Source organism: Nomascus leucogenys, chromosome 9, assembly GCF_006542625.1.
Source record: "Nomascus leucogenys isolate Asia chromosome 9, Asia_NLE_v1, whole genome shotgun sequence".
NCBI lineage: Eukaryota > Metazoa > Chordata > Mammalia > Primates > Hylobatidae > Nomascus > Nomascus leucogenys.
In genome coordinates, this window is record NC_044389.1 from 103,868,511 (window position 1) to 103,882,162 (window position 13,652).

Sequence of the window (13,652 nt, forward strand, 5' to 3'; positions counted from 1 at the left end):
TTCCCAACGTGCTGTGATTACAGGTGAGAGCCACTGCATGTGTCCTAGTTTGTGGATATCCACAAAATCACTTGCTGGGATTTTGGTTGGGATTGGATTGAATCTATAGACCAAGTTAGGAAGAACTGACACCTTGACAGATATTGAGTCTTCCTATCCATGACATGAAATACTTTCCATTTATTTAGTGTTTCTTTGATTCCATTCATTAGAGTTTCATAGTTTTCTTCATAGAGATCTTACATATTTTGTTAGATTTCTACCTAGGTATTTCATTTTTGAGGGTGCTAATGTAAATGATAACAAGTCTTTAATTTCAAATTCCACTTGCTTATTGCTGGTACATAGGAAAGCAATTGACTTTTTTTTTTTTTTTTTGAGATGGAGTCTCACTGTGTGGCTCAGGCTGGAGTGCAGTGGTGTGATCTGGGCTCACTGCAACCTCCAGCTCCCAGGTTCAAGTGATTCTCCTGCTTTAGCCTCCTGAGTAGCTGGGATTACAGGCGTATGCCACCATGCCCAGCTAATTTTTGTATTTTTAGTAGAGATGGGGTTTCACCATGTTGGTCAGGCTGGTCTTAAACTCCTGACCTCGTGATCCACCTGCCTCGGCACAATTGACTTTTATATATTAACCTTGTCTTCTAAAACTTTGCAATAATCTTATTAGTTCCAAAAGTTGTTTTAAATTATCTCAGATTTTCTACATAGATAATCATTTCATCTGCAGAAAAGGACAATTTTATTTTTTCTTTCCCGGTCCGTATACCTTTTATTTCCTCATCTTATTGCACAGTGTTGAAATGAGTGGTGAGAGGTGACATCCTTGCCTTGTTCCTAATCTTAGTGGGAAAAATTCAAGTTTCTCATCATTAAGTATAATGTTAGCTGTAGGTTTTTGTTGATATTCTTTATCAAGCCGAGGAAGTTCTCCTCTATTCCTAGTTTACTGACAGTTTTTATCAAGGATGGGTGCTAGACTTTGTCAAATGCTTTTTCTGCATCTAATGATATTATTATGTGATTTTCATTATTTAGCTTGTTGATGTGGTAGATTATATTTGATTTTTTTAAATGTTAAACCAGCCTCTCATAGCCAGGATAAATCACACTTGGTTGTGTATACATCTTTTTATACATAGTTGGATTTAATGTGCTAATATTTTGTTGAGAATTGTTACAACTATGTTCATGAAATATATTGTGCTGTAGTTTTCTTATTTTGTAATATCTTTGTTTTTTGTTCGCTTGTGTTAGGGTGGTGCTGGCCTCATAGAGTGAGTTAGCAAATATTCCTTCTGCTTTTATCTTCTGAAAGAGATCGTAGAGAATTTATATAATTTCTTCTATAAATATTTGGGGGGATTCAAGAGTGAGCCCATCTGGGCCTTGTGCCTTTTATATTGGTTGTTAATTATTGACTGAATTTTTAATAGATATAGATCTATTCACATTGTCTGTTTCTTCCTGTATCAATTTTGGCAAATTGTGTCTTTTAAGAAATTGGTTCATTTCATCTGGATTATCAAATTTGTGGGCATAGAGTTGTTTATACTATTCCTCGATTATCCTTTAAATGTCCATGGGAACTGTAGTGATGACACTTCTTTCATTTCTGATATTAGTAATTTGTGTTCTCCTTCTTTCTTACTTAGCTTAGTGGATTAACAATGTCATCGGTCTTTTTTAAAAAACAGCTTTGATTTTGTTTATTTTCTCTATTGCGATTCTGATTTCATTGATTTCTGCTCTAATTTTTATTACTTGCTTCCCTCTGCTTATTTAGGATTTTAACATTTACTCTCCTTGTTTCGGTTTCCTAGTGTGGATGCTTGGATGACTGATCGTGAAGCTTTCTTCTTTTGTAATATATGCATTTAATGCTATAAATTTCCCTCTAAGTGCTGCTTTCACTGCATTCTATAAATTATGATGTTATATTTTCATTTTATTTAATTTAAAATATTTTTCAATTTGTTCCTTGAAATTTTGAATTATTCCTGGAAATACTGAAATTTCTTCCTTGACCCATGTGTTATTTGGCAGTGTGTTGTTTAATCCCCAAATATTTTGGGTTTTTCTATATTTCTGTCATCAATTTACAGTGTAATCCCATTGTGGCTTAAGATCAGACATTGTATGATTTCTGTTATTTTGAATTTATTAAGGTGTGTTTTATGGCCCAGAATATGGTCTATCTTGGTGAATATTCTGTGTAAGCTTGAGAAGAATGGATGGAGTGCTCTTCTTCGATGGAATAGTCCATAGCTGTCCATTATATCCAGTTAATTGGTGGTGGTGTTGAGCTCAACTGTGTTCTTAATGATTTTCTGCCTGCTGGATCTGTCAGTTTCTGAAAGAGAAGTGTTGAAGTCTCCAACTATTACAGTGAATTTCTCTATTTTTTTCTGTGGCTCTATCAGGTTTTGCCTAACATATTTTAATATTCTGCTGTTAGGCATATACATATTAAGGATTATTATATCTTCCTGAAGAAGTTATTCCTTTATTATTATGTAATACCCTTTTTTAACCCTGATAACTTTCCTTGCTCTAAAGTCTGCTCTGTCTGAAATTAGTAGAGCTACTCCTGCTTCCTTTTGATTAGTATTAACATGGTATAGCTTTCTCTATCCATTTACTTTTAATCAGATATATCTCTATATTTAAAGTAGATTTCCAAAGGAAAATAAATTGTTCTACCCAAAAGACACATGCAACTGTGTGTTCACTGCAGCATTATTCACAAAAGCAAAGATGTGGAATCAACCTAGGTGCCCATCAACAGTGGATTGGATAAAGAATATGTGGTACATATACCCCATGGAATACAATGCAGCCATAAAAAATAACAAAATCATGTCCTTTGCAGCAACATGGATGCAGCTGGAAGCCACTATCCAAAGTGGATTAACACAGAAACAGAAAACAAAATATTGCATGTTTTCATTTATAAGTAGGAGCTAAACCTTGGGTACACATGGACATGAAGATGAGAACAATAAACACTTGGGACTACAAAAGGGGAGACAGAGGGAGGGGACAAGGGTTCAAAAACTACCTATTGGGTCCTGTGCTCACTATCTGAGTGACAGGTTCAGTCGTATCAGCATCATGCAATATACTCTTATAACAAACCTGAACCTCAGCATCATGCAATATACTCTTATAAGAAACCTGCATATGTATCCCCCAAATCTAAAATGAAAGTTGAAAAAAAATAAAGTGGGGTTCAGGTAGACAACATATAGTTGGGTTTTGTTTTATCTGTTCTGATATCTTTGTCTTTTAATTGGTGCGTTTAGACCATTGATGCTCAAAGTGGTTACAGATACAATTGGATTAATATCAACCATATTTGTTACTGTTTTCTATCTGTTGCTCTTGTTTTTTGTTACTATTTTTGTCTTCCACTGTTTTTCTGCCTTTTGTAGTTTTAATTGAGCATTTTCTATGATTTCGTTTTCATACTCAGCTAACCTAAGTCCACTTCCAAACAACATTATACTGTTTCACAGTTAGCGTGAGTCTCCTATAATAACAAAAAATCCTAATTCTTCCCTCGTGTCCCTTGTGTCATTACTGTCATTAATCTTTCTTACACATAAATCTACATCAGTGTATATATACATGCACAAGCATACACGATGAAATCTGTTATTGCTATTATTATTTTAGACAAACTATTATCTATTAGGTCACCTAAAAGTAAGAAAACTAAAAGTTTGGCTGGTTGCGGTGGCTCATGCGTGTAATCCCAGCACTTTGAGGCCAAGGTGGGCAGATCGCCTGAGGTCAGGAGTTCGAGACCAGCCTGGCCAACATGGTGAAACCCTGTCTCCACTAAAAATACAAAAAATTAGCTGGGCATGGTGATGCGCACCTGTAATCCCAGCTACTGGGGAAGCTGAGGCAGGAGAATTGCTTGAACCTGGGAGGTGGAGGTTGCAGTGAGCTGAGATTGTGCCATTGCACTCCAGCTTGGGTAACAAGAGTGAAACTCCATCTCAAAGAAAAATAAGAGTTTTTATTTTACCAGTCAGATGTGGTGGCTCATGCCTGTAATCCCAACACTTTGGGAGGCTGAGGCAGGTGGATCACCTGAGGTCAGGAGTTCAAGACCAGCCTGGCCCACATGGTGAAACCCCGTCTCTACTAAAAATACAAAAAAATGAGCTGAGCATGGTGGTGGGCGTTTGTAATCCCAGCTACTCAGGAGGCTGAGGCAGGAGAATCGGGTGGCGAGGAGGTTGCAGTGAGCTGAGATTGCGCCATTGCACTTCAGCCTAAGCAACAAGAGCAAAAGTCCATCTCAAAAAAAAAAAAAAGTTTTAATTTTACCATCACTTATTTCTTCTCCAGTGCTATTTCTTTGTTTGCATAGTTCCTAGTTTCTGACCTATATTGTTTTCGTTCTTTCTAAACAGCTGCTTTTAACATTTCTTGCAGGACAGGTCTACTGGCAACAAATTCCCTCAATTTTTGTTTGAGAAAATCTGTTTCTCCTTTCCAAGGATGATTTTGCAGAGTACAGCATTTATTTGGGTTCAGTCTTAGCATGTCCATCTCTCTGCTGACATTGCACATCTGTTCCTAATACTGTCCACTTGATCCATTAGTGTCCTTAGCATCTTTTTTTTTTTCTGAGACTTGGTCTCGCTCTGTTGCCCAGGCTGGAGTGCAATGGTGTGAGCCACAACCTCTGCCTCCTAGGTTCAAGCGATTCTCCTACTGCAGCCCCGCAAGTAGCTAGGATTGTAGGTGCCTGCTACCATGCCCGGATAATTTTGCATTTTTTTTTTTTTTTTTTAGTAGAGATGGGATTTCACTATGTTGGCCAGGCCGGTCTTGAACTCCTGACCTCAAGTGATCTGCCCACCTCAGCCTCCCAAAATGCTGGGATTACAGGTGTGAGCCACTGCGCCCAGCCCCTTAGCATCTTAATCATAATCGTTTTACATTCCTGCTCTCCTTAGCGCATAGATTTAATATTTCTGGTCTGATAATTCCAATATTCCTGCCATATTTGAGTCAGGTTCTGATACTTGCTCTGTCTCTTCAAACTGTATTTTTGCTTATAGGCATGCCTTGTAATTTTTTCTTGATAGCCGGATGTGATGTACTAGGTATAAGGAACTGTGGTAAATAGGCCGTTAGGAATGTGGTAGGAGGTAGGGTGTGGTGGGAAGGGAAATGGTCTGCAGTCCTAGGGTTAAGTCTCAGGCTTTGAGTGAGCCTGTGCCCCTGGGCTGTGAGCTTCACAAGTGCTTCTGAGTTCCCCTCCCTTAGGTGAGACGGGATGGCTTAGGTGGGTTGGAGTTGGGTGTTTCTCTTCTCTTAGCTTGGTTAGGCTGTGATAAAACCCCAGGAGGTTAGGCTTTGGTTAACTACAGATGTGCCTTGATTTACAGTGGGGTTACATCCCGAGAAATCCATCAGAGAGGTGAGAATGCATTTAATACACCTAATCCACTGCATCATAGCCTAGCCTGCCTTAAATCTGCTCAGAACACTTGTATTCTCCTACAGTTGGGAAATCATCTTGCACAAAGCCTGTTTTATAATAAAGTGTTGAATATCTCATGCAATTTGTTGAAAACTATACATAAAGTGAAAAACAGAATGGTTGTATGGGTGTTGGAAGTACAGTTTCTGCTGAATGCACCCACATCAGCTTGAAAATTGTTAAGTGGGGCCGGGTGCGGTGGCTCACACCTGTAATCCCAGCACTTTGGGAGGCTGAGGCGGGTGGATCACCTGAGGTCGAGAGTTTGAGACCAGCCTGGCCAACATGGTGAAGTCCTGTCTCTAATACACAAAAAGTAGTCAGGCATGGTGGCGGGTGCCTGTATTCCCAGCTACTTGGGAGGCTGAGGCAGGAGAATTGCTTGAACTCTGGAGGCGGAAGTTGCAGTAAACTGAGATCTTGCCACTGCACTCCAGCCTGGGTGACAGAGCAGGACTCTGTCACAAACAAACAAAAAAAACCCCAAAAAACAATAAAAGAAAACTTGTTAAGTCAAACCATCTTAAGTTGGGGACATCTGTAGTTTCTCCTGGGGGGCAGATCTTAGTGAGAAGAACAGAATGCTCTGGCATTTTCTGGAATAGTTCCTTTCCCCCTCCTACTGCCGGAAGCAGGAAATAGTTTTTCTCCAATATTTGCTGTGAGAACCTGGTTGAGCTCCTGGAGGTAAAGTCCACAGAAGTGTGGGGGCTTCCTATGGCGGGGTTCCCCTGGAGTTTTAATCTCAGGGTGGTCCACGCTGAGCTTGTAGCAGTTTGCTTGTGAGTTCAGGTTCCCACCTGGCGCTGGTTCCTGTGGAGTGTTATGTACATGGGTTTCTGCCCTTGTAAGTTGTGGCCCTGTGCCTACTAATGTCAGGCATTGTGCTAAATGCTTTATTTAGAACCCACTGAATTCCATATGGAAGGTGACAGTGGCCTCCTTTGACAATGCAGGAAATTAAGGCTCAGTGAACATACATGACCTTCCCAGAGCACAGAGCCAGTGGGAGTGGGGTTTGAAGCCAGGGCAGAGTGACAGCAAATCCCACATGTAGGTGCCTGCACTGCGCCACTCCCTCGGGAAAAGCGGCCCACAGTGGCATAGAGGGGAGCAGTGATTTTGTGAGAGATTTACCCAGCATGCACTTAGCTGAGCAGCTCCAAGGTTCTCTGGTCTCTGGCAAGTGTTTTGAGACAGATGGGGAAGGGTACTTAAACCCCCTAACTTCAGAATGATTTCCCCTAAAACGGAGCTGCGGGATAGACAGAAGACCCATCTGCTGGTTTGCATTTTTGGGCAGTTTCTCCTGAGCAGCACTTTGCCCTTGGCTCAAAGTCAGGAACACAAAGCTCTGGGGCAGAGAACAAAGATTTCGTAGAAATCCACCCTGTGATCTTAGCGCGCTAAGTTCCCGGTGACTGTTAACTCTGCCTTTGCTCTGCCTTTGAAACATTTCTATATTTTTCAACGAGCCTTCACAGTGATTGTTTTATGTAAGGCTCACAGCTCCTCTGTGAGCCAGGACAACTTATTGTCCTCATTTTCAGGGCAGAAAACTGAGGTTGAGAGGGTCAGTGACTTGTCCAAAATTACAAAGGGCGTTAGCAATGGAGAAAGGTGAGGATTTAAACCTCTGGACTTCTAGCTCCTTCTCCATGACAAATGCCATCTACAGTCCTAGGGATCTCTGGTTTATCAGTTAGTGTTCAGGCTAAGCTGCTGTGATGAAGAGGCCTCAAAATACAGTGGCTCAAATGAGATAAGGTCTTGTTTCTTTCTCATGTGACATTCCAGGGATGAACAGGAAGCCAGGTTCCCTCTCTCTCCTTGCTATGGCATTCTCTAGGCTGTGGTCTTTGCCTGGTTTGAAGGTTATGTGTACTATCATGTTCAAGTTCCAGTCCACAGGGAGGAAGGAAGAGAGGAAGCCGAGGGCAAGCAATTTCCATTAAAAACAAACAAACTAAAAACCATGATCTGGGCCGGGCATGGTGGCTCACACCTGTAATCCCAGCACTTTGGGAGGCTGAGGCAGGTGGACCACGAGGTCAGGAGTTCGAGACCAGCCTGGCCAACATGGCGAAACTCCGTCTCTACTAAAAATACAAAATTAGCTGGGTGTGGTGGCACATGCCTGGAATCCCAGCTACTCAGGAGGCTGAGGCAGGAGAATTGCTTGAACCTGGGAGGCAGAGGTTGCAGTGAGCCGAGATTACACCATTGCACTCCAGCCTAGGTGACAGAGTGAGACTCTGTCTCAATAATAAAAAAAAAAAAAACACGTAAAACATGATCTGGAAGTTGTACACATTCTTCTGCTTATATCCCACTGGCCAACACTTTATCACATAGTGGCATAGAATTGCAAGGGACGCGAATTGCAAGGGAGTCCAGAAGTGTGCCCAGCTGAAACTTGGTGGGAAGAGGTCCTATTACTAAAAAGGGTGAGATGAGAATAGAGAATAGATCCTGTGTGATCATTAGCAGCCTCTGGCTCAGTTGGTCCCCTTGGCCACCCAATTATCCAGGCAAATGTTTCTTCCCACACAGAGATCACACTCCCCACTCCCCACTCCCCACTCTCCACAGGGCACAGCCCCAAGGCTCATCCAGTTACTCATCCAGCCTAATGCCCAGGATTTCTGAGTGGTGCGCCATCTTTCCCGTCAGGCTCCCCGTGGTCTGGCAGCCTATAACCGAGTGGTGATTTCTCTGCTCTCCTCAACCCATACTCAATCGATTTTCCCTGCTGGGGTTAGCACTGGATAGGCTGCCAGTCCAGAGGGAGTTCAGGGACACAGGCAGCTCTGCTGCATAAGATCATCCATTAGGTCCTGTTTCTGAATTCTCTGAGGCCATCATTTTCTCCCCTCTGAATCCTCCTTTTTCTCTATATGTGTTATAAGAGAATTCCAATAATCACTGGTGGAGAAACGTCTTGGCAATCACCTTTGGAAATGGTTTGGGAGAATACATGAAATGCTTGTCCGATCTCAGGGAGGCAGCAGGAAGAGATGCACAGCCTAGGGGTAAATTCTGCAAGGCACCATCTCTCACCTCCTGTGGGACCCTGGGGACTCACTCTTTGCCTCAGGTACTCCTCTACCAAATGGTGGCTATGATAGCTCCTGTTCTTGAGACCGTAATGACAATTAAATGAGTGAGTACTCATAGCTGGGCATCTGTAATCCCAGCTACTCAGGAGGCTGACGCAGGAGGACTGCTTGAAGCCGGGAGGCAGAGGTTGCAGTGAGCTGAGATCACGCCACTGCACTCCAGCCTGGGCAACAGAGTGAGACTCGGTCTCAAAAAAAAAAAAAAAAAAAAAGAGTACTCATAACCGGTGTTTTGTGAATATTACCATTACTATTATCGGATTGCCTATCTCTGTGACCTAATCACCCTATTTGAGCTGCTTGCTAAATATTTGCTGTTTCGATGAGTACATACTTCACTCTAGCCTTTCCTTATGCACAACTGCAAGTTAAAACATTTGCTATAATGCTTACAACTCTCTCTGGATGTTTCAGTCTGGGTCCAATCAGGAGACTGAAATCATATTATAGTTAGAACAAGGGAAGACAAACATAAATAACTATTATGCAGTGATAGAAGAGTGAACACAAAGATGGAAAGAGAACTCTAACAGGTCTCCTTGGGCTGAAGGGAGAGTACCCAATGGATGGCAGGCTTGGAGAGGGGGCAGGTATGGAAGAAGTTGTGGTTGAAGATCACTGGATGGCACAGAAGTCCACTGTGTTAACCTGGTTAGAGCTGGTTCATGTTACTGGGCAGCAGGAAGAGCCCTCCAGGACACAGGTGAGCAGGAGCAATGAGGAGGCTTCCAGAGGGGTCAGGGCACTGCTGTCAGCATGAGTCCTGGAGCTCAACAGTGTCTGCATTGAGGGGCCTGCAGCCTAGGGGTCACCAGGTGGGGCCAGGGCTCTGAGGCTCCTTGTGCTAGGGCAGGATGCCACTGGATGTTCCCCAGCTGCTCAACACACATATACACCACTGACCAGCAATACAACTGGAGCAGGGGATAAAAAGCAAAACCCAGCACACTGAAATGAGGATTAGAAGTCTACCTCTCCTTGCAATGTTCTCTCACCCTCTACTGACAAAATTTAACATTGCACTCACTCTAAAGGAGAAACGCTTCATCCATCCAATTCTTGCAGAGCAGGTACTGAAGGATGAATTTGGAGCCAACAGGCAATACATTGATAACTGTCACACTGGGAAAAAAAAATCACAGTATTTATCCACCAGATAGAATAATATGAAATAATTAAAAATTATGTTTTAGAAGACAATTTAATTTGTATTTCCCTGATGATTGGTGACATTGAACCCATTTTCATATACCTGGTGGCCATTGTATATCTTCTTTGGAGAAATGTCTGTTCGAGTCCTTTCCCAATTTTTAAATCAAGTTATTTGGGTTTTTAATTTTTTAATTTTTGTTTTTTTTCCATTGAGTTGGAGTTTCTCGTGTATTTTAGGTATCAACTCCTTATTAGATGTATGGCTTGTGAATATTTTTTCCCATTCCATAGGTTACTTTTTCATTCTGTTGTTTCCTTTGATTGTATTTTCTAGTTCGATGTAGTTTTTTTTTTTTGTTTGTTTGTTTTTGAGGCAGAGTCTTGCTCTGTCACTCAGGCTGGAGTGCAATGGTGCAATCTCAGCTCACTACAACCTCTGCCTCCTGGGCTCAAGTAATTCTCCTACCTCAGCCTCCCAAGTAGCTGGGATTACAGGCACCCACCACCATGCCTGACTAAATTTTGTATTTTTAATACAGATGGGGTTTTGCCATGTTGGCCAGGCTGGTCTCGAACTCCTGACCTCAAGTGATCCACCCGCCTTGGCCTCCCAAAGTACTGCGAATACAGGTGTGAGCCACCGTGCCTGGCCTGTTGTAGTTCTACTTGTCAATTTCTTTTTGCCTTTGTTGCCTGTCCTTTTGTTGTCTTATACAAGAAATTACTGCCAAGACCAGTGTCAAGAAGTTGTCCCCTTATCTTTTCTTCTAGGAGTTCTATAGTTTCATATCTTACATTTAAATCTTTAATTGATTTTGAGTTGGTTTTGTGTATGTTGAAAGATAGGGATCCAATGTCATTCTTTTGCATGTGGATATCCAGTTTTCTCAAGTGTAGTGTTGAAGAGACTGTCCTTTCCCCATTGTGTACTCCTGGCACCCTGTTGAAGGTCAGTTGAGTGTGTATGCATGGGTTTATTTCTGGGCTATTTTATTTCAGTGGGTCAGTATGTCTGTCTGTATGCCAGAGTCATGGTGTTTTGATTACTGTAGCTTTGTAATATATTTTGAAATCTGGAAGTGTGATGCCTCCAGCTTCATTTTTCTTCTCAATATAATTTTGGCTATCCTCAGTCTTCTGTGGTTTCATATACATTTTAGGATTGTTTTTCCATTTCTGTAAAAAATGACATTGGGATCTTGATGGGGATTGCATTGAATTGGTAGATTGCTTTGGGTTGCATGGAAATTTTAACAATATTGTCTCCCAATCCATGAAAACCTAGAATTTGCATCACATTACCTTGGCTGTCATGATGGTATCATTTTATAAAAAAGAGTAAAGCTCTTTGTTAAAAAAATAAATAGATTCCTGAATGTGTTCTCCTCTCTCCTTGCCTTTTACCTCCTTCTATTTTTTCTCTTTACTTGGTGAGAGAAAGGTCTCGAGGGATAGTCACTTTATGTATTAAGAACTGATGATTTTCACTCCTTTCTTGTCATCTGCCTCATCCCTTATCTAGGAAGAGTAAGGAGGAATGTGTGTAGTTACCTAAAATTGCAACCCATAAATACTAATTGGCCACCTTCCCTCTCCTTGCTCTCAAAATTCCCCCATGGACAATGGGTTGGCCTCTCCTCACGCTTGGGAGAGCTAGAAAGGATTTGTGTCCTGGCTTAAGAAAAGGGCATGAGAAAATACAATTTCCTATATTTTATGCATTTTAGCACGCATCTATCTGTGGTGAAAACAAGGGTCCCTGGTCTCCAGTGCTGGGGAAACATATCTAAGGGGTTTGTTTTCTGCTGGACTTTGCATGCACTGTGTTTGCATGCACTGTGTTTGCATGCACTGAGAATCTCTCTATGGTCTGCAGCATTTCTCAGCTTTTGCTTTAATTAGTTCGTTTTGTGGAGCACACTTTAGAAAATGCTGCTAGAGAAAGGTATGAAAGATGTTTATAAATAACCTTTTAAAAATTTAAATATTAAAATGCTTGTGATCTTGTAGCATCTTTTCTTATATTGGTGATTGCCTTCTGTTATAGACAAAGTGTTTTCTCATGAAAACATCACTGCATACATGTACGCAGGTATACACACATGCATATGTATGCATTGACAAAGGCTGGAAAATTCTACATCACAGCGGTAGCAGCTCTCTGAAATTATCTACCGTTTATCCCATCTGTGTGATTTGCATTTGTCTCCATTTCTATGAGTCTTTGTTTCTTTTGAATTAAGACAAAAATAACCGTGAAGTGCCTTTTATTATTATTATTGCTGTTATGATGACGGTGGCATTTAAAATCATCTGCCAAGTGCCTCTCTGCAGGAGAGCTGGGCACATCACCTCCCCACCCATCAAGGTGACTGCACAGGGGTTGTCACCAACGTCAAGTTTCTTGATGAGGCAGTGACAACGCAAATGTCAGCCTAGGAGGGTTCCCTGACCCGCTAATGGGCAGAGCCTACTTTCCTCTTTGGGGCACTCTCACGTTTTCTCAGCGGGTAAAGCCCTGACCCTCTTCTGACAATTATTACTTCGTGTCAAAAGGTTGCTGTGCTGAGCTGTCCAACTCTGACAACAGAAGACAGAGCGGCCCCTGTCAATCTCTGGGCCATGAGGCTCTGGCAGGTTAAAGGTTTTGGAGTTTTCTGTGGAAAGACATAACATCCTCTTTCCTGTGCTCCCTGGCAGCAGCCTCCCATGAGAGACCTCACCAGCCCGCAGCGTCACCGTGTGCTGGAACCATGGCCTTCGATGCTGGCACTGTCTTGGCACCTGGCTATGCATCATGACAGTGTGACAAGGAAGACAGGCTGCCTGCTGACCATCTTTAGGACAGAGAAGCTTCATATCCTGGGATTTGTTCAAAAAGGAATTGGAAATGGCTTCTTGCTCCCTGTCATGAAAAATGACCTATATAAAATCCAGGCTTTCTGCAGGTGTAGAAGGGGAGGAGCAAAGGCCGAGACAGGAGGGTTGGTTGAGGACAGGAATTTGAGACCAGCCTGGGCAACATAGCAAGAACTCATCTCTATAAAAAATTTAAAAACAAGGCCAGGTGCGTTGGCTCACATCTGTAATTTCAGCACTCTGGGAGGCTGAGGTGGGCAGATTGCTTGAGGACAGGAGTTCAAGACTAGCCTAGGTAAGATAGCAAAACCCAATCTCTAGAAAATATTTAAGACATAGGTCAGCCACCGTGGCTCACACCTGTAATCCCAGCACTCTGAGAGGTTTAGGTGGGCAGATTGCTTGAGGATAGGAGTTTGAGACAAGCCTAGGCAACATAGCAAGATCCCATCTCTACAAAACATCTAGAAATTAGTTGGGTGGGGTGCTGAGTGCCTGTAGTCCCAGCTACTCCAGAGGCTAAGCTGGGAGAATCATTTGAGCCCAGGAGTTTGAGGCTTCAGTAAGCTATGATCATGCCACTGTACTCCAGCCCAGGTGACAGAACAAGACCCTGCCTCTAAAATAATAAAAATAAAAATAAATAAAGGGAGGGCCAAGGGCCATCCTTTGACCCCTATGCCGCATCCTTGTCATGTAGTTCATGATGCGCCCATGGCCCGTGTTGCACCTGCCCTTCTTGGAAGGGTTGATTCATCTGTGAGGAAAGTAGGGGATCCTCGAGTTAGGCCAAGGGTGGCTGAGGGCAGTGGGTCTCCAGAAAGAGGTCACTAAAGTGAGAGGGACCAGCCTGGCTCTAAGAAGCAGCTCCTCTGGGAGAAGCTGGTAGAACTTCCAGGTCCAAGCTCAAAAGCACCAGTGACATTCAATTCCACTCTGTCACTTCTCCTGCCCCACTCTGTGTGCACAGCAGTGTGGTCCAGAGGAAGTGCAGTGGCTTCCTGACAATGCTGAGA